The sequence below is a fragment of the Vicugna pacos genome, chromosome 11 (assembly GCF_048564905.1).
Source record: "Vicugna pacos chromosome 11, VicPac4, whole genome shotgun sequence".
In the NCBI taxonomy this organism is placed as follows: Eukaryota; Metazoa; Chordata; class Mammalia; order Artiodactyla; family Camelidae; genus Vicugna; species Vicugna pacos.
The window spans coordinates 61,178,168-61,198,603 of NC_132997.1; the positions used below are offsets into that span (position 1 = coordinate 61,178,168).

The 20,436-nt window shown below is 37.3% G+C and overlaps 2 long non-coding RNA genes across 2 annotated transcripts in view; one reads left to right on the forward strand and one right to left on the reverse strand.

Moving 5' to 3' along the window:
• Window positions 1-4,099: 4,099 nt before the first annotated feature.
• LOC116282438 (uncharacterized) overlaps window positions 4,100-20,436 on the forward strand; it is a 414,543-nt gene continuing 398,206 nt past the window's right edge. Inside the window, exons 1-2 of the long non-coding RNA XR_012077453.1 lie at window positions 4,100-4,244; window positions 8,093-9,661. This is a non-coding gene — a long non-coding RNA (uncharacterized lncRNA). The remainder of the gene's footprint in view (window positions 4,245-8,092; window positions 9,662-20,436) is intronic.
• LOC140699344 (uncharacterized) lies at window positions 4,546-8,286 on the reverse strand. Its single transcript, XR_012077454.1, has 3 exons — window positions 8,118-8,286; window positions 7,348-7,518; window positions 4,546-5,410 (listed from the first exon to the last, which is right to left on the reverse strand). It is a non-coding gene; the product is annotated as an uncharacterized lncRNA (long non-coding RNA).

Consider the following 20,436-nt stretch of genomic DNA (forward strand, 5'->3'; position numbering starts at 1 on the left):
AAAAAATAGTATACAACTTTCTGTGGTTAGTATTCACACTGAGCTCAGCCTCCTGTGTGCCCTTACACAGAGGTGAGCCAGAGCAGTTCCAATGGTTGCTCTGTAAGCTGTAGTTTTGTTGTGTGTAAAACAATGGCAACACATCTTAACGCTCCTTTTAACTCTGTAATTCAAAATATAATCCCTGTGATCCTGTCATACACTAGATGAGCAAAGAAGGAAATGCTCTTATCTGATCTACAAGTTACTAAGGCAGGAAAATATCCTCAACATTTAAGAGAAAATGTAAGTAACCTAGCTTAAAATAGCCCAAGCCCCCACCAATATGTTTTGTACTTATGAACCAGGAAATGCAACTAAGAAACTTGATAAATTGATGTTTTTATTGAATTTATTTATCATGAAATCAATTCCTTCTCGACTTTCTTCTTAACTCACATAAGTCAGAAAATCAGAAATAGCCAGCATTTCTTGAAGTGGCTCTTTACCCACTTACCTAGAAGGTATACTGCAGGAAATGGAAGGAAATTAAATTGGGAAGGAAAGTTCAGGCCATTTCATGAAGAGTAAAAAAGTGAGGGTAAGAATTTTATTCTGTAGGCAACGGGGAGTCTTTGAAGGTTTTTTAGCAGGAGATGAACTTGTTCTGAACTGTGGAGGATTAATTTGACCCTGGTGTCAAATTCATTGGATGGGGGAAAACAGAAATTAGACATTTATTTTAACAGTCCAGGTAAGAAGCAGTGAGTATCTGAGCAAGTATGGTGGCAGTGGGAAAGGAGAGGAGACAATGTGGCAAGAAAGATCAGTTAGGCTGATTGAATAGGGTGGATTGACTAATTAGATATGAGAAATACGGGAGGGGCAGAAGTCAGATGTTACCTGGTTAGGGAAATAAAAATGATGTTTAAACTGGAAAGGAAAAAAGAAGTAATTAGGAGATATTAAAAGTCTGTGAAGCTAGAAGCAATAAGAAAAAGTATTTTGTTAACTTAAATAACTTTGTATTAACAGGTCCATAAAAATCATGTTCCAGGGTAATAATAATAACAATAACTGTGAATTTTCAGGGAAATGCTGTGTCAGGTATGTGTATACAGCACATCATGTATAAGTCTTACAATGTCTCTCGAAGGTAGATATGACTACTTTAATTTTACAAAGTAAGAAACAAATCTCCTAGACATGAAGAAAATAGCGTTAACCAGCTTATAAGTGGAACAAGAACTGAAATTCAGATCTGTCTGATGTAAGGATCTGTTCTCTTGCTATATGCCACGTGGCCTCTCTTGTGCTTGAAAAAGACTTACTGATTTGTTACCTGTGGTTTTAAAAAATTTTGTAATGATGGAGCTAACTATGCTAAATTATGCGTTATTAGCATTTTGTTCATATTATGACAAACTCGGCTAAATCATTCATATATTAAAAATGATATGGAATATATCTACATAGACTTATTTTAATGTTCTGCCATATTTGTTTCAGATTTTTTTTTCTTTAAGAATTAGATCCCTCAAAAGCCTCTCATTTCATAATTTTAAGTTGTTTGTCCCAGCAAGTAGTTTCAATATAAGTTTACTGATGAAGAAACTGAAGCTCTAGTGGGAAAGTAACTTGCTCAAAGTTCTACAGACAGTACCAGAGCTGAAGTTAGTTTGCCTTGGAAGGGCATCCTTTTTATACCATACCAAACTGTTTTGGAAATCTATCAAAATCCTAGAAATGGACAAATATTTCAAAATTTCAAAAAAGAGGAAAATTTGGATCCCAGAAACTAAAGCTCATAAGCTTGATGTTGATCCAGACATTTAAACTGATTATGGAACAATTTATGAACAATTCTGAAAGAAAGAAGGAACCATTAAAAGTCAACATTGGCTTATTAAAAATAGGTAATGCTAAACCTGGTTTCATAAAGACAGTGTTGTGGACTGGTTAAAATGATGGATACTGTAGATATGTTCCGATTACTTATTACATAATTATGGACAAGATAATACCATACAGACTAATGACAGAATTGACTGGATTTATACTCAGACCTTATAGCAATTAAAGTTCAATGTCTTCCTGAAAGTCCTTCGTCCCCTTTGTCTAGTCTGGTCTTCTTTAAAATTTTCATCTACAGAAGGAATTTTTTTTTTAAGATAGAAAGATATTCTTTATTAATAACCCCAACAATATTTCTTCAGATACAGGAGTTTTGAACTCAAATACTTACGAGAAAACAAGTTAAAATTGCATTATACTGCAACTCATTACCAGTAACATTGCAAAGCGAAATAGCTTGGAAAAGTAGGGGAAGGAAAGAGGAGTGAGGGAGGGAAGATAAAGAAAAGGAATTAAATTGATCAAGTGGAATTCCTTTTTTTTTTCCTTTTTTTTAATTCTTGAGAACCATGAAGTCCTTGCAAGCACAGCTCGTTTTTGCAGATTATTTTCCAAACATGTTTTCATACTTGTGGCACACTTTCAAATCTAGATTTTTTTGAGAGTATGATTGAAATAACAGCCATAGTTGTTGGGCTTTTCTCTTGGTCACTCTTTCCCCCTAGTTTCTCATTAGAGGAGATTTGTTAGAATAGAGCTGTTGAATGTCCTGGCTGCTTTCTGCTTTCATATGCACATGTGCAACATTTTTGTATGTTCTGGTTCTCTGGTGCCTGCTTGATATTACCGTCTACCTCTGAGTGCTACATGTAAATGTGTACATGCTATATCAGGTCTGCTCTCTCAGCTCAATGTTCCATATGACAGATAGCTATATAGAGCTGTTTTTCAGCCAGCCTGTTAATTTCAAAAGCAAATGTTTAGTGATCAACGTTTTTGATGGCACACTTATGAAAACTTCATAGTACACTGCTGCAGCAAGGCTCATTGACTGAGAGCTACTGATCTATAAAGTGGGTAAAGTCATAGAATAGAAGGTACATGCTTTTGGAGACAGCAGAAGATAACAGGGCTATTTGAAATTCTTCATTGAGAGGAGAAAATTATGCATTCTCATAAGACGCACACACACACATACTGAACAAAATTTAAATAATTTAGATACTGGCTGGGTTATAAGCTAGTTGTATGAAAAAATTGCCTATTAAAATATAGTGTGATATAAGTTTCTGTTACTGGAAGTAGAAGTCTCAATCAAGTGATAAAGAAATCTCATATGCTACAGGGATTTATTTACTCTTGGGCACGTACTTTTTTTTGAAATGTCAGCAAATGCCCAGATGAAGGAGCCACAAATGCAGTCCATATATGTGACTTTAAATTTTCCAGTAGCCTATTAAAAAAGGTAAAAAGAATCAGGTGAAATTAACTTCAGCAATGTATTTTATTTAAGGTAGTATATTCAAAATATGACTTCAACATGCAATCCATTAACATATTAATGAGTTATTTTACACATTTTGTACTAAATGTTCCAAATCTAGTGTGTATTTTATACTTACAGCACATCTCAGTTTTGACTAGTGGCATTTTAAGTGCTCAATAACTATCTTGCATCTAGTGTAAACTGTTAACTGAAAGATGTTTGCACACAGTGAGAATTGGGAGTTTCAGTTTTATTCAGGAAACTTAGTGAGGACTAGAGCCTGGGAAACAGCCTTTCAGATAGCTCTGAGGAACTGCTCTGAAGAGGTAGGGGAGGAGCTAGTATATATGTGAATTTTATGGCTGGAAAATACATGTAGTTGAGCATACATCTTGGTTAAAATTACTGCTAATCACAAAGAACAGATGTTTCAATTGAATGATTTTAGTACTTTTCTATGTATAGGAAGATGCAAGAATCTGCAGTCATTGAAATTCTTCTTGAAATAAACATCTTAACTATCTAGGAACACATTTAACCAAAGCACAGGAAGCCTCATCCTATTTTTCCATCCTGAGTCCCCTTCAGTGTCACTGTCACGGGCGTACAGTGGATTAGGACTTGACCCTAGTGTAACTGGATCATGAGCGACATCTGGTTTTTTTTGTTTTTTTTTTTTCTCCCTGCACTACTGTATTGGACAGAGTGTTTGAATAGTTGTCACATGGAAAGTAAATTTGTCTTTTTCTTTAGATCTCCCTTCATCTAGAAGAACTGACATTAATGGATAAAAATTTGGAGAAGCAGATTTGACTCATTTTTCAACACCAGCCTAGTTGGGTGAAAAATGAATGGCTCAGTGTGTGGTACTGAGCTTTCATTCACGGAACTTGCCGAAGCAAAGACTGACTGATCCTCTCTCAAGGTAGTGTCAGAGGGGATTCCTATAGTAGGTAGAATATTAGAAAAGATGAATTTAAAGTAGGATAAAATCATGACTCTCATACAAATATAAAATGAACACATCAAAATTTTAATTTAACACATTGTTTAATAAGCTGTTCCAATACTGCATATTTTTAGTCAGAGTAGGAATGCTGAAATAAATTAATAAATGGATGCAAAACTTGCCAAACCGCTCAATATCTAGGGAGTGGCAGTTGCATACCACTGAACACAATTTGCATTTCTAAAGACAGGGCTTATTTGCATTACTCTTAATTTTCTATAAATTAACTTCTATTTCTACAGAATTGTAAAGTAGCCTAAAGAGCTGCAAAATAGTGCATAAAAGGCAGAGATAACCCAGATGGAAGAGTTAGGCAACCACTAACTGTCACTATATTTTCTTACATAAACAGTGTGAAAGGGGAAGGTGGTCTGAAAGGTGACAGATAATGTTGGGATGGGGAAAGAAAGTAGAAGAAAAACTGCATCCTGATGTAGATGAATAGAGTTGTGTGACTCTGAGTCAAGGCTCTCTCTCCTTTTCTCATTTATAGTGTGACTTCTTGCATTTTCTCCTGCTCATTGGAGAGTGCTCTATCTTTCCTCATAGATCTATTTTCTGTAGATTAAGACTTGAGAGTGAAGGGGTGCAGGATCTGCCACCCCAAAACACACCTTTTTGCAGAAGGTAATATTTTAAACTGGTTACCTTTAAAAAGCAGCAGAAATTGGAGGAGCTATGAAAACTGAGAAGTTGGTCTTTTATGAAATACCTACATTTATAAGAGAACTCTCTATTGCTAAGCATGTCTCCCTCGCTGTACCAGGATGTGAAAGGCGACGAAATTTCTGGAAACTCTTATCAATGGGGAAGGTACTGACTTAAATCTGCATTACAGCCATACCCTTGGTACTTGTTACTGTGCTTTTCCTGGTAACTTCCTATTAACAGACCTTCCCCCACCCTCCCAACATCTTTCTTTTGTTACTGTTGGAGATGGTATTTAAGGTGGTGGTATGGCTTAATCAGTTTTTCTGAGTATCTTTCAAGTATACAGAAGGCATACACATTATTAAACTTCAATTTGTTTTTTTCTCCTGTTAATCTGGCTTTTTACTGCAAGGTGGGTTTCAGCCAAGAACCTAGAAAGATAGAAGAAACATTATTTTTCCTCCCCTATGAAAGGTATTAAAATGGCACGACAAAGAGGTAAATAAACAGTTAAGTCTTTATCAGCTCAAAATTTCTCAAACCAGGAACTATACAAGCTTCAGAGGAAATAGAGCAACAGAAACACAAACGGTACAATAATACGTGTTTGTAAGTTGCCCACCCAGATCACAAAGTCAAGCAAATACAGAATAGAACCACAGAAAATCTATGAGATAAACCACTATAAGCAGAACAAGGGAAGTACAATAAACAGAAAAATTCTAAGCACTTCCCAGTGAACATACTTTTAAATATAAGAAGACAGAAACTCTGCGTAGAGTTTGGGTGTGGTGAGAGTAATTGTTGACTCCACTTAACTAATCTCGGTAGTGAAAGAATGCCAAAATCTTCAATTTAAATTGTGACTTTATAGGATCTCACTAATCGTATATATGTAAAAGTAGTTTTTGTGATATTTCTAATAACTAGGATGATAGGAACTTTATCTATGGATGTGTTTTTCCTGAGAGTTATGAAACCATTTAATGCCCTGGTTTAAACTGAAAATTGTACTGACAATTTCTCACTTTGTTGGGAATCACTTTGCTTAAACTTCATTAGGAGCTTGTAAAGGAAAATGAGACCTCTGCAAACATTCAGGAATAAGGAGCCAGTATTCTTCATTAGTCCTTTACTTGTATCATTTAAGGAGATTTACAGAACTCTCGTATATTAAAAAATCCACCTAGGCAGGCAATTTTTTTGATATTTTATTTTATTTTATTTTTTGTCCCCACCCACACATACATACTCCCCTACCCTCAACGTCCCTCATCAGTGTGGAATATTTGGTACAATCAAAAAATCAACATGGACATATTATTATCAACCAAAGTCCATAGTTTATATTAGGGTTCACTCTTGATGTTGTGCATTCTATGGGTTTTGACAAATGCATAATGGTATGTAGCCACCACTATAGTATCATACAGAATAATTTCATTACCTTAAAAATCTCGTGTTCCCATCTGTTCATTCCTCCCTCTCTCCCTCTCCCCAAACCCCTGAAAACCACGATCTTCTTATTGTTTCTGTGGCTGTTAGGCAGGCAATTTTAAAGAAGGATGGTTTGGTATCTCAGTCTTACTCTTACATTTAAAATTATGCAATAAAGTGCAAGGAGGAACTAAAAATACATGTTTATTAAGATGATTAGAGTTTTTAAGGTTTTATTTCACTGATTTTATTTCTACCATTATAGCATGGCATCATTGATGAACTCAGCAAACAGTATAATGGTGTTGACATGTAGGAGTTATTCCCCCAAGGACTTTATACCACCTCAAACCAAAATTCAATAGAATATTAGTTCTTTGCTGAATCCACTAAAGGGGAACTATTTCATGGAAGGTGACAGTGCTGTTGTCTCCATAGTGATTTTTAGGATGTTCATTCAGTAGGGAGCTAGGATTGTAAATTCTGTGTCTCTATTTACACATATAGAATTTACCTTTTTTTTAAATTGAAGTACCGTCAGCTACAATGTATCAATATCTGGTATATAGTACAATGTCCCAGTCATGCATATACATACATATATTCATTTTCATATTCAGAACTTACCTTTTTAATTCTGTGTTTTTCCATTAGCATCTTAGTGCAAACTACCATCATTTCCTTGTTAGATTAGCCTAATTGGTGCCTAACTAGGCTGTCTCCTGCTTGCTTCCCTACGATCTGTTACCTACACAGTACCTGGAATATCACTTGACTGCTTAAAATCATCAATGGCTTCGTTCCATTGCGTTTAGAATTAAATCCACACTCCTTAAACGGGCCCCTCCCTTCTCCCTCCTTGCTGTATTATGCTCTGGTCGGTCGTACTGTCCTTATTTTGGTTGCTTAGGCACACTAACGTCATTGGTACCTTAGGAATTTTGCAATGGGATGTCCTTCGTCTGATCTTCAGATGACTGGTTCTTTGCCATTTTGTCTCAGTTTAAAATGCAGATTCCTCAGGGACACCTTCCCTTACTAACTTGTCTGGGGTGGTATTCTGGTTACTTTCCACTAAATCTCTGTTTAGCCTTTATATTTTCTGAAAAAAAAATTGGCGTTTGTTTTAAGAATACATACCAATATTTATATAATTTATATATAAATTATCTAGATCTAAATCACCTTTCTATATAAATGTTACATAGTTTTAGTCTGACACCTACACCATTTCCCCAAAATATCACCTCCACGGAATCTATCTTGTTCATCACTGTGTCTATAGTATTTAGAACAGGGCCAGGGACACAGGAGAGTCTCCATAAACATTGAATCAGTGGATGGCTAAGAGCATCAGATTTGACATCAGATGGGCTTGGGGTAAACTCCCAGCTCTTCTTCCTCACTATATGATATTGGGCAAATTGCTCAGCTTCATTAATATTGCTTTGCTAAATGAAAACAATAATCATGCCTATCTTTACAGTCATTATCCCTCACCCCCATAAAAAAAAAAGACTTTAGTAAATCATAATTGTGGGTTTGACTATTGTTACCCACGCCATATCCATCTGTGTTTTCTAGGGGTGTCTGGGTTAGCTTAATACAGTAAAGATATAGATGGCCTGTAGAATTGATTTGCTTTTCTTACTCTCTTCTTTTTTTTCCTGAAACAGAGCAGCTGTTTGAGTTATCACTTACGGCCCTGTTCTGGAAGATACACAGGCCCTCTGTGGGAGGTAGGTCTCCCAGGTGTCTCTCATCAGTGGCCTCCTGAACTGCTCGAGAAGCAGGGTAAAGGAGTTCGCGTGAGATCTGGCTTTAAGGGGAATTAGCAACTCTGTTTAGGGGCCGGATGGACCTTAAAACCCCTGTGTGTCTCCACCTGCGGCCAGTTTATTCCCACGTGGCCAGAACACGGGATCTATCCCAGGAAGCCTTGGGGCGAGTCAGCGTCTTTTGCGCATGTGCAGCATCTTCCACTCCAGCGCCTCTGCCTCAGCCATTAGGACCTGCGAGCTGTCCGCTCCGGCCTGCGCTCACCCACCAGGCAGTCTTTCTGGGCCGCAGTTCCCTGTAGTGCGCCACCGATGCCGGGGTTTGTGTGGTGAAACCCGACAGACAGCATATGGCCCTGCTGGCCTTGGGGGACTTGGGGCCTGTCTGCAATCTTGATTCCCAGCTGTCCCCGCATCTCCTGCAGCCTTGGTCAGGCCTGTAATGGCTTCCGAAGTCCCGCAGATTCTGGCTTCAGGGGAATTAGCAGCTCTGTCCTGGGCTGTGCTCGACGCAGACAGCGGTGTTTCCCCAGCTGTGGCCTGGCCTGTCCCTACACGCCTGGACCTGGGACCCATGCCAAGAAGCCTGGAAGCAGTCACACGGCGCGCGCCTGTGAAGTTCCCTCCGCTCACCTAACCTCCGGGACCAGCACCTCTATCTCTGTGTGGACGTGGGCTACCCATGCCCAGCAGGCCATCTTCTGGGGCCAGTGGTTCCCAGGACTGCTCACCTGATGCGGTGAAGGTCGTTTGAGTCAGACCATTTAAGGCCGTGTTCGGGGAAAGTCTACAGGCCCTCCGTGGGAGACCGGTCTCCCAGGTGTCTCTCATCAGCGGCCACCCCCGCACTGGCCTGGGCGGAGGACAAGGCTCAGGACTTATGCGATCTGGCTTCAGGGGAATTAGCAACTCTGTTTAGGGGCTGGACGGATCCTGAAAGCCTGGTGTCCCCCCACCTGTGGCCAGTTTATTCCCACGTGGCCAGAACACGGGATCTATCCCAGGAAACCTTGAGGCGAGCCGCGTCTTCTGCGCATGTGCAGCGTCTTCCACGCCAGTGCTCCTGCCTCAGCCATTAGGATCTCCGAGTTGTCCGCTCCGGCCTGCGCTCACTCACCAGGCAGTCTTTCTGGGCCGCAGTTCCCTGCAGGGCGCCACTGACGCGGGTGTTTGCACGGAGGAAGTCATCAGACAGCATATGGCCCGGCTGGCCTTGGGGGACTCTGGGCCTGTCTGCAATCTTGATTCCCAGTTGTCCCCGCATCTCCTGCAGCCTTGGTCAGGCCTGTAATGGCTTCTGAAGTCCCGCAAATTTTGGCTTCAGGGGAATTAGCAGCTCTGTTTAGGAGCCGGAAGGACTCGGGCCGCCTGGTTTGTCCCCACTAGTCTCCACCTGTGCCTGGTTTGTCTCTACGTGGCCCAGATCAAGAGACTGATTTGGAGGAGCCTGGATGCCGAGGCAGCAAGGTACGTGCATGCGCATTCCGCCCCGGTCGTCAAGTCTCTTGGCTACTTGTTCAAATGGTGTATTTGAAAGGGGTACTTAGTACGTAACACTGGTGGGGATGTTTTAACTTTTTTAGCATATGGTCCTTAGATGTGGTTTTTTTTTTTTTTTTTTTTTTTTTTTGGTTACTGGAGCTTATAAAATTTGACCCGAGAAGCAGAACCGTTGCCTTAAAGTGAGTAAGGAACTTCCTTGGGAGGTGAATAGGAGTTATTTTTCAAATTATTGGGGATGTGCTTGTGGGACTGGCATTTGGCTCTAAAACACTAGATAAAATTGAGAGACTTAGTAAGGTGAGGTGGGGTTGTGGGGATAAATATTTTATAGAAGGTACATTTTGCTAATGTTTGATTTGAACTCGAAGTTAATACTTAAAACAGTTGAGAGACGTCTCTGATAGACTGGATCAAGGTAATTATTACGGTCAAGGTGAGACATCATGCAGTCCATCTTTTCAAACTACGGTTTTTTTAAATTTGTCTTTGTTTTGTATTATTACATATAAAAGTGGATAAAGAACTTTGTATCATGTAAGTGTTATATGGCATATAAGGGAGTGGTTTACTGTTGTTTTTCCAAATTACTCTGCTTACGCCTGTGTAACCACTAATTTTTTCAAACCATGTGACGGTTAATCAATTGGAGGCAGAAGAGGGAATAGTAGAACACACTGGAGAACATTCACTTTACCTTGAGAACACTAGAACACAGCTTTCATTTTACAGTAGTGGTGGAACCAGCACCGTCATTGCCCTTTTGCTATTTGTAAAATGGAGGCTTTATTCTTAAGAAATCTTTTACATATCCTGCTCTTAATGTGTACTTTTCTCACAAAACAGGTAATGATTGGTTCGTAAGAACTGCATCTTTATGATCATATTATGGCATCTGTAGCTTTTAATATAAGGATTTCTTAGCGAGGCTTTTGTATTATATAAACTTTGACTTTGAAATTAAACTACCCTATTATGATCGTTGGATCTTGTCTTAAACTTTAACTTTTTCATTCAACTTTTCACTAATACTAATATATACTTTTCTTTTAATTAATTTTTTCATACATTCTCAGAAAACAGGTTCTTTGGTATGCATCATTAATAAATTGCTTTTTCTTCAGTAATGGGTAGAAAATGTTAAATTTTGCTCCATCTCATGTTTCTAATCTTCATTTAAGATAATATTATGTCAGGTTCGAATGTTTCAAAATTGGTACAAGATTATATCATTAATGAATATCCTGTATATATCTGTACATCCTTGAGAAGACTTTATTATGTTGGCACATTAGGTAGTTTGTACATCATTTTGTACATATGTTCATTTAAAGTATACTTTCCACAATATATTTTTAATACAGTACCCTGTTCCCTTATAACTGTTTAAAAAGTATTATTGGTAATATTTAACAGATATTTTAGTCTATTTTATTACCAAACATGGAGAATAAATGATTTTCATAGTTTAATTTAAACAATGGATAAAATATAACAAACTTCCACATTTGTAATTAAGAGGTTTTTTGGAAAGGCCAGTGGTATTTGAAATAATGTGCACTTGTGCTGTCAATCAGGAAGGTTCCTTGTTTAATTCTGGAGATTGAAGAAGCAGGTGATTACATGACCCAGAGACCCCACTGCAGGCTCATTTAGCTCCTCCATCTAGACATATAATTACAGGCTTCATCAATCTTTTAAGGAGTCACAGAGAAAAGTTTCAAAATCATGGTCCTTCATGCTTGAAAAATCTGAATATTTTCAACATCATATATTTCAGTTTTGCAGAGAATATTGTGATGGTAAAGAAGAATTGTAAATTGGTAGTAAAATGACGTGATTTCCAACAACTTACTTGAATTGAAGTCTCTGGTGGTGTAGGGATTTTACATTTTTTTCATGGTTATTGACTAATATTTTCTCACCACTTAGAATAGAAGTTGGAATATGAGAAAAATAATATGGGGAGGGTAAGAGGGTAATGAATTTGAAGGAGATGGGAACAGGTGTTAAACTGGGATTCCCCTAGACTTCTGTTGTATGTAAAGGTTCCATTCTTCCTTCTTTACCTGGTTATCTACACATTTTGTAAGAATCAACTTCCTGGCACCCCTTCCAGCATAATCTTCAAGACTAGGTTAGGGTTTGTGCTTATATAAAACCATAAATAATTTGTATTTCCTCCCATCCTGCTTTTCACACTCAGAATGATGTATTGTAATTTCCTGCGTTCCAGATGTGTGCTTCCTTAGACAGGAATTGTATCTGACTCGCTAAAGTCATGGTGGCTGTGTAGTAATTGTTCAGTGACTGAATAGTTATCATTCAGTCTGGAAGAACTGACTGGATTGTGTGCACTGCACTATGGTATATTTGGCTTTACAGAGGGTAACATTTGAGAAAAAGAAAATGTGGCTGGATATTCGAAGTCAGAAAATTTGGAAAATTCTTTATGCTTTTGTATTTCAGAGCAGTGGGATGTATTCTTGACTCGAAACCAGGACTTGAGTTCTGATTCTTTAATGGCATCTGTATCTGTGTACTGTTGGCAAGATTCCTGACCTCTCTGGATATCAGTTTCTGTATTTGTGGGAAAAAAAGGCCCTTAATTTGATTTCCAGGGTTTCTTTGAGCACCTATACTATTATTATATGAATAGCAACTTGGTATCAGTGGCAGGACTAGTTCTTAACCTGGTGAGTTTCTTGAGGTGAGGGTGGGTATTGCCTTGTTTTGCCAAATGTCAGTGACTCTAGTGGAAGCAGGTAACATCGAGAAGCTTCCTCATTTGTGGCCAGAGGAATGTTGCTTATTCCATATTATTCAGAAACGGAAATTATGATTGAGTTGCTCCTGAAGCACATAGATCTAAAGATTTTTGGAAGAGGGAGTTCCAATATGCAATGAATTATAGACAAAGGCGAAATGGGGTTACTATTTACTATAGATAAATCACTATTGGATAAGTAGAAGACGAATTAGGAGTAACTGCTACTGTAACAAAGAGATTGAATAAAAAGTTACTGTTAAGGAACAAATACAGTCGTACTTCAGTATCCACAGGGACTCGCTGGGGATTCAACATCCATGGATGCTCACGTCCCATCGTTGGCCCTCAGTGTCTGTGCTTCCTCATCTGTGCATTCAATCGACCATGGATTGTAAACATAATGATAGTACATAATCTATAGATGGTTGAATCTGAGGGTGGAACGCATGGCTCTTGAGGGCCACTGTGTATTATTTTCTGTCCCTCACAATCATCCTGTAATGGTATGGGGAAGTTATCTTTTAGTCATTCATCATATCAGATTCCTTTCAAGTCAGTGTGCTATTTTAGGGTATATTGTCATCTGCTCAATAAAAGCTGGGTTGCTGTGAATTCTTGGTTTCATTTGAGGCATATGTGGGATGTGGTTGGGGATAGATGAATGCAGTGAAGCACATTTGCAGTTTTTTTTTCAAAGTCAAGGCCTTGAAATTGCATGTATTCTTCCAATTACATTACACACTTAGAAGCAAGGGGAGGGATGTGTATAGCTCAGTGGTAGAGGGCATGCTTAGCATACATGAGGTCCTACGTTCAACCTCCAGTACCTCCATTAAAAAAAAGCAACAAGGATAATTGGGGAATGTAGTTGGTCCCCAGCTATATTTCTAGAAAGACAGGGAGAATGGACTTTGGTGGATAACTTAAATTCTTTACAAGTTTTATGACTTTCAGTAATGAGAAGTGAAATGGTCAAATGCATCAAAGATGCAATTTGAATCATTGTCCTTTTTTTTTTAACATATTCATCATCACATTACATATGTATGATTCCATTGTTAATTATTTTTGTAGCATAGCCATACAGCAGATGCTATGTAGCTCTTCAAATACTTTTGTAGAATAGTTAATACAATGAGAATGAGTACACCATATGTAGCTAATTTAAACTAACAAGATATGGAAAAAGTTACACAATAAAATAACTAATTTTTATAAAAACACTTGGATAAGTAAAGTAAGGAGATAAGAAAAATAAAGTTCAAAAAGTGTTATCTTTTTTGATGTTTAAGCAGTTTTATTTTGTATAGAGTTTTTATTCCAATCATCTAAAAGTTTCTTCAAATAGCTTGTTAGTCTGTGATATAAAACAAGAACTATCTTAACCCTCCAGCAGCAGAGTTTCTCATTTCTCTTTATGAATTTTTCAAGAAATAACCTTGTTTTCATCTACTAGTCAGATCTGGTGTGTGGATGGAGCACTAAGCATGGGAACAGATCTGGTTTTGAATCTTGACTCTAATACTTTATAGCTACACATTTTCTTTGAAAAATCCCTTAACCTCACTGATTGCACATTTTTACATCAGGTCAACAGGGATAAAAGTACCTACCCTATCCAGCTGTTTAGAGCACTAAGTAATAAATGTGAAAGATGTTTATAAATGCTAATTACTATGTCAAGTATTGATAGTAATAATTTCTCCTAGAAATTAAATTGATATTTAGCAAATATTTAAATGACACTTGACTCTGGGTGAATTTGGTTCATTTATATTGGCTCACATGCCCTAATTGATTGTAGTAAGGCAGTAAATCAAGTTACTCTGCTAGATTCAAATAACTACAAGATAACTGGTTTAGACAGGCTGAAGGTGGGACCATTGAGAGTTCTTTAGTAACACTGCTGTGTCCAACTTCAAAAGAAGTGGCTAATGGCCCTAAACTTCACTTTTCAAAGATTAACAGTATTCCAGTAAAGCTTTTCTGTCTATAATTTTAAGATAAGTTTTTTAAAAAAGTTTATAAATGACATGACAACAAAGTAAAATGATGTATATCATTCAGCCCTCCTAGAAAATCCTTAACAGCATCATATTTTTAATTAAAGTATAATTCACATGTCATGAATTGCACAGATCTAAAGTGTGAAATTTATATAACTGTGTAAACTACAACTTGTAAATACACAGAATATTTCCATTTTCATCACTTCAGAAAGTTCCCCTGTGCCTTCTTCCAGTCAGTATCTGCATATGCAGCCACTGTGATTATTCTATTATAATAGATGATTCTACTCATTCATAAAAATGGAATCATACAATATGTACTTTTTTGTGTCTAGCTTCTGCTTAACAAAATGTTTCGGTGATTCATCAATATAGTTTTATAACCTGTTTATTGTGTCATATTTGATGGTAGAATTTAAATCATCTTTGTGTCTTTTTTTCTATTTATATAGCCATATTTTCTAAATTTTCTCCATTGAAAATATATTTGTGTAATAAGCAAAAATTAATAAACCTTTATATTAAGAAGTGAGAATTTTGAAATGACCCAGGAGATGTTAAATTTACCCATACTCAACTTCAACAATTGATTCAGATAGAATTAATGATCTTTTTGGTCAGTAGCCAAGTAGACTTACGGTCTCTCAAGGAAAATAAGCCAGAAAATTTGGCATGTAGAAAAAATGGTAGTTGTGAGTTATGGTCGTCTTTCAATGATACAAGAGCCAATCTCATAGTAAAGCAAATACATATAACATTTTTGTATAAAGTCTTATCACAAAGCCCATAAAAGCACATAAATGTCTTACTTCCCCAAATCAGTGAAGTAAGATGTCTGAAATGAATGCAACATTTAAAAGATAAGCCTTTTTCTCCTATCTAAATGCTTCAGTTGGTTAACAATTTCAGTGATTCATTATCTGCCCTGAGTTTGATTCCAGATTACTTTTGATCACAACCAAATTAAACAAGGGAGCAAACTTTTCATCACGGAAGTGCTCACCTTTTTCTGATAATGAGAAACCTATACTTTTGGAGGCCATTTTCCTACATGATTATTACAAGTAGCCATTTTAACTGCTATTTTTATTTTTTAAGTAATAAAGTTGAGTTCATTTTCAATAATACACCAAAATTAAAAAGAGATTTTAAAAAGAGAAGCCTTGACACTACCATCAGTATTCTTATCTTTTATTGCCAAGTTGTGATACATGCCCATTAGGAGTATATGTAGAAACACATTCATCAGCCACCTTGTAAATAAGATAATGTCATCTGTAGCCCAGTTACTTATTGGCCCTTCTCTCATTGAAGGAAACTGCCCTTTAACCTATGCGTATAACCGGAAGGTTTGCCGTGGATTCTTTCTTGCTGGTGTAGTCTGTAGCATATGCTTTTGGTAGCTGTGATTCACCTCTAGTAGCGCTGACCACCACCCAGAGATCTGAGTCATTACTTCCTACTTTAAGGCAAGTGCCTGCTCTTTGCCAGATCCAGTACATAGGGTGGGCCAGCTTCTCCTGGATTTTTTGGTTCCTAATTGCTTTAGTCTCAAGCACTAGCTGTGGGATGCACTAAATCTTGGCTTTAGTCTTCTCAGTGTTGCTGAAAGGTTGGCCTCCCCTTCCCTGATGAACCAAATAACTCAGAGACAAAGTCTTGAAGCTTAGAAGAAAAGGGGCAATTTTGCTTTGCTGGGCAAAGGGGACTCACAGCAGGCTAGTGCCTTCAAAACTGAACCCGCCTTGGAGATGGGGTGGGGTGGTTATATAGCCATAGCTCAAACAATAAAGCATTGATGAGAAGCAATAGAATCATTTTCTCATCAGAAGACTTAGAATGGTGACATGATGCCTCTAGGCGACCAATTCTATAGAGACCGCTGGTTAGATCTCTTTATGTTGTAAGCATTCACGGTGTGGTCTTCTTGGTAATTTAGGCTATTTTTGTAAGGTTACAGTCCTGTGATCTCCTTGGAAAATGACTCAGAGACCAAGCTTGATTATTGCTTTCAATTACTGGAATAAAGTAGAATCAGTAAGATCAATAGCTTTAGTTTCAACCAAAGGCCTGGAACTGTGAGTAGTAACTGGTCAGTCAGGTCAGTTGACCCTTTTAAGGGCAAGTATAAGAATAAGCAAGCTGTTAGTCTAAGTGCGGCCATTTTATTAATCCTCCTTTATCTGTATTTACACAAATCTGCTGTGTGGCTTAGTTTTTGGGAAGCTGAGTGTGTATGGATTTTAACATCATGCAAATGTTACTGATGACACATGCGCATGGTGAGGGCTGTGAAGTATACGGAAAAATGTCATGTTTATGCACACACTTAAGTTGGCTGTTCAGAAAGCAAATACAGCACAGAACATATTGCAGAGTTACTGGTCATAACCAGAGAGATAATGGGCCTATTTTATCATTATTCTTCAACCATAGATAAACTGCATGATATGCAAGAAATTTCAGAACTGCCTTATATTCAAATAATTTGGAATAACTGCATGTTAAAAAAAAACTGTTTGAGGTAATTAGCTTTGAATACTGTACTTTGCAGTTAACAACACTTGTATGGCTATGTACTAATTGGTTTAGTAATACTAGAATAGAATAGTCAATACTGGCCTTAGAGAAAATAGTTCACTTTACCAGAACTTGCTGAAAGCTTTTTTAGGGGCAGGTATTTGTTACATAATGCTTGTTGATCCTCCAACTGTTCTACTCCAAGAAAAATAGTAAAATAGATATGCATTCAATGAAAGCTGAATTGCAAGTAGTAATTTGAAGACAATTTCATTATCTTGAAGCTTGAATTCGTATCTCCACTGGCACATTTTTCTGTTTGAAGTTTAAGGACAGATTTTTCTCAAGTGTATGTGTGAAAAATCAAGAGCCTGCAAATATATTAGAAATAAAAATAAGTTTGGGTCTTAAATTTGCTTATGAAAATAGTCCATATCTTCTGAAGACAGTACACAAATCTTTGTTTCAGGGATTGTGTCAATAAAATTTTTAACGTCACTATATTAGTGTTCTCCAGAGACAACAGAACCATTTAGGAGCTTTGTGTATCTCTCTCTCTATATCTCCATCTCTCTATTTATATTATCTCACCTCAATCTCGTTAAATATCATATTTTTGGATTTATTATGACGAATTGACTTGTGTGATGATGGAGGTTGGTAAGTCCCAGGGACTGCAGGGTGAATCAGCAAGTTGAAGACCTAGCTGAGCTGATGGTTTAGTTCCAGTTCAGCCTGAAGGCCTGAGAACCAGGAGGGGCAGTGGTGTAGTTCCTGTTGGACAACTGGCAGGCTTGAGATCTAGTAACAGTGTTTCAGTTCAAATCCACAGGCAGAAAAAAAAGTTGATGTCCCAGGTTGAAGGCAGTCAGATAAAAGGAATTCTATGTTATGTGGGGGAGGGTCAGCCTTTTTGTTCTACTCAGGCCTCCAACTGATTGAAAGAAGCCTACTGGCATCAGGGAGGGCAGTCTGCATTACTCAAGTCTACCAATTTAAATATTACTTTTACCCCAAAACAACCTCACAGAAGCATCCAGAATAATCTTGACCAAATACCTGAGTACCCCATGACCCAGTCAGGTTGATATATAAAATTAATCATCATAATCACCATCAACATTTGGTTCAAGAGTTGAAGAGGCAGTATTAGAGGAAAAGAATTTGTTAAGAACTTAGCACCAACATCAGCAGCGACAGGAAACAATAGAGGCATATAACTGATACATTTTGCTTCTTCCACTGACTGTGGTTGGAAGTGAACATCGCCTTAGTGTTGTAAATGTGCAGTTTAGGGGCTGCAGGAATAATTAGCTGGTGAGGCTTTTTTCCTTTCAGCTCACTGCTAATCTTTTACAATTTGACCATTATATTTTAAAACAAATATAATGGTAATAATATACTATAGTAATACTATATTAAATATTACTTCACAATTTTTGGATGTAAATTAAGATACTCAGTTTATCCTTGAACAGCAGGGGTTTGAACTGCATGGGTTCACTTACACTGATTTTTTTTTTCAATAAATGTATTGGAAAATATTTTGGAGATTTGTGACAATTTAAAAAACTCACTGATTTCAGTGAGTTTTTTTCTATGTAGCCTAGAAATACATATAAAAAAGAGAAAGCTATATCACGAGTACCTAAAGTGTATGTAGATACTACTCTATTTTGTCATTTACTGCCATAAAATATATACAGATTTATTATGAAAAGTTAAAATTTAGAAAAATTCATGTACACAACTTACAGACCATACATGTCATCATTTGCAGTTGAGAGAAATGTAAACAAATGTTCAGATGCAGTATTAAATTATAAATGCATAAAATACTGTACTATTTTAACAATTTTGTAGCCACCACCTGTTGCTATTGTGGTGAACTCAGGGGTTGCAAATATCCTTTTAAAATGCCATGTGATGCTGATCTTCTCTGTGTGAGCAGTTCGTCCCTGGAGTAAATTGTGTATCATAGTGAAAAGTGGTTTCTTGAAGTTCTCAGTTATTTTTCATCATGTTTAGTGCAATACCATAAACCTTGAATAATACTATGGGACCCATACAAGTGCCACTAGTGATGCTGGAAGTGTTCCCAGGAAGCAGAGAAAAGTCATGATGTTACAAGAAAAAGTTGAATTGCTTGATAAGTACTGCAGATTGAGATCCACAGCTGCAGCTGCCCGCCATTTCAAGATAAATGAATCCTGTGTAAGGACCATAGTCAAAAAAAAAAAAAAAAAGTAAACTCATGTAGCTGTTGCTGCAGCAGGTGTGAAAACTTTACCCTTGTGAAATATCTCATTATCTTGTGTTGAAAATGCAGCTTAGCTTTTATGGGGTTAAAGCAAAAGAATAGTGAAGGAGCTAAAGCTAGAGAATTTAATAAAAGCAACGGGTGGTTTGATACTTTTGGAAAGAGGTTTGTCTTAAAAAATGTGAAGAATACAAGAGAAGCAGCTTTTGCTGACCAAGAGGCAGCAGACAAGTTCCCAGATGCCAAAATCATTGAGAAAGAGTATCTGCCTGAATAGGTTTTAATGCAGATGAAAGTGCCCTGTTCTGGGAAAAAAAATGCCACAAAGGACATTTATTAATAAGGAAAAGAAATGAGTACCAGGATTGAAGGCAGGAAGGGACAGTCTAACTCAACTGTTAATGCAAATGCATTTGGGTTTATGATCAGGACTGCCCTTACGTATAAAGCTGTTAACCCCTGAGCCTCGAAGGGGAAAGAGGAACACCAGCTGCTAGACTTTTGATTGTACAAGAAGACCTGGACAATGAGAACACCCCCCCCGTTTTTTCCCCTCTATCTTGCAGCTTTACTGAATTTGTTTATTCTTCCAGTTTTTTTGATGGAGTCTTGAGTGTTTTCCCTCTCTCTATATATGTCATATGAAAACAGTGACAGTTTTACTTCTTCCCTTCCAATATTTATGCCTTTTATTTATTCTTTTATTGTCTGATTGCTGTGGTTAGGACTACCAGTACTGTGACAAAAAGAAGTTATGAGAGAAAGGCATCCTTGTCATATTTCTGATCTTCGAGGAAGGGCATTCAGCTTTTCACTGTTGAGTATGGTATTAGCCATAAACTTGTCATGTATGGTCTTTATTTTGTTGAGATACATTTCTTCTATGCCCAATTTGCTGAGATTTATTATTACTGTTAAAGTATGTTGAATTTTGTCAAATGCTTTTTTTCTGCATGTATTGGGATGATAATATGATTTTTATCCTTCATCTTGTTAATGTGGTGTATCATATTGACTGATTTGCGGATACTGCATACCGAGACTGTATCCCACTTGATCATATTGTGTGATCCTTTTTATTGTTGAATTTGGTTTGTTAACATTTTGTTGAGGATTTTTGCATCTATGTTCATCAGGGATATTGGCCTGTAGTTTTCTTGTGGCATTCTTGTCTGGTTTTGAT